The following is a 1,714-nucleotide window of genomic DNA, read 5'->3' as shown; positions in this document are numbered from 1 at the left end:
CTATATCCAAGCAAGTTAATTCTGTCACAAAAAGACTCTTGCTAATGGCAATGGAAGCTTCATTACCAATCTCATTAAGTGCCAAGTAGAGCTTGGAAAGGCGTGCCATGAAAGGACTATTAGAGAGTGCAATTACTGCTTTGGAATCGAGTTTGCAATTCGAAAGGTTTAGATATGTCAAATTTTGCATTTTTTCACTGCATGCAATGGCTATACCTCCTTCGCTTCCAATATTATTATTGCTTAGATTTAAGCGAGTGAGATTCCTGATGAACTTGCTGGTACATAGTGTAACAACAGCTGCAATTTCAATAGCATTTTCAGAAACCTCTAACACTCGCAAGTTGGTCAAAAATTCACTGTTGGAGAGGGAAATTAGGCCCTTTGAATGCATGTGTACGCCATTCAATTGTAAGTGTTGCAATTTTCTCATAGTTGAGCCGTTCGCCAGATATTGAACGCCTTTTCCCATAGATCTGAGCCGTTCAATTGAAGTTCCCTCAAATTAGAAAAGTTTTGACTCATAACTAAGTTGATCATTGTTTTGCAGTTCAATTGGGTGGCATTAAGAAGTAAAGTTTGAAGATTCTTCAGGAATGGGCTTTTTGCAAGATGGCAAAACCATGTATCTGCTTTCATGCATCCAGTGAGATCTAAACGAGTAATATTTCTCATGTGAGGACTTGTTGCGATTAATCTTACCTCTTCCTGTCCAATTCTAGCATACGAGAGACTTAAATCGGTGAGATTACAAAAACAAGGGTTCTCGATAAGGGATTTTATCGCACCGGTGCTGACAGGAGTGAAATCAAATGTCAAATGTTTCAAGTTTCTGAAAGATGCGTTCGACAAAAAGTCCTTAATGTCCTTTCTTTTAGTTTCGCTTTCTTTAAATGTGAGTGAAGTCAAGTTTTTGGTTAGACCGTAATGGTCTGCTATGATGTTCAGGATCATCGCATTGATTTCACATTGGAGGAAGGTCAATTTCTTTAACTTGCTCATGTTTGCACTTGATATCAGAATGAATGAATGCTGAAGGTCAAGATTTTCCACTTTCAGTTCAGTGAGATGGGAAAAACAATTGCTTTTTGCAATTTTTGCAATTTTCTCTTGAGAAGTGGATGTTGGAGGCAAATTGAAGTTCAATGATTGCAATTGTTCCATGGTCTCACTGTTGGCAATTAATTCTAAAGTTTCCTCTTTAAACAAGCGAATCTAGGGAATCTAATCCCTGTCACATTGATCCTTAAATGATTGGAGGTGAGACGATGAATGGCTGAATGAAGCCAGTCTGGAGACCGGTTTTTGAATCGAATAAAGATGGGCACTTTTAAGGCATTCGAGCACCACTGTCTAGAAACACTCATGCATCTTAATAGATGAGTTTTAAAATCAAGAAAGAGAAATATACTGACGATTAAATCGTCGTAAATTCCATCCATTCTTGTGAGTGTCTCTTCGTGTCTTGTTGCGAGCATTTGTTTTTTCTTTTGCACTTTCTTTCCTTGTCATCTTTATGGTGAATAGGATCCTGCAATTTTCTCTTTCTGTCAAAGAGTTGCAAGCAATTTCTTACATGTTGGATGACCCATTCTTCATTTCCTCCCATTTCGAGAGTCAACCAATTATCCTGGTTCGTACCAATATTCAATATTCTCTCTCCTTAAAAGTTCATCCTCGTTCCTTCCTTCTCTCTACAGTTATTTTTTTAAAA

The sequence above is a fragment of the Naegleria fowleri genome (assembly GCF_008403515.1).
Source record: "Naegleria fowleri strain ATCC 30894 chromosome Unknown tig42, whole genome shotgun sequence".
Classification (NCBI taxonomy): domain Eukaryota; phylum Heterolobosea; class Eutetramitea; order Acrasida; family Naegleriidae; genus Naegleria; species Naegleria fowleri.
The sequence above is the reverse complement of the archived record's forward strand: the minus strand, read 5'-3'. Positions refer to the sequence as shown.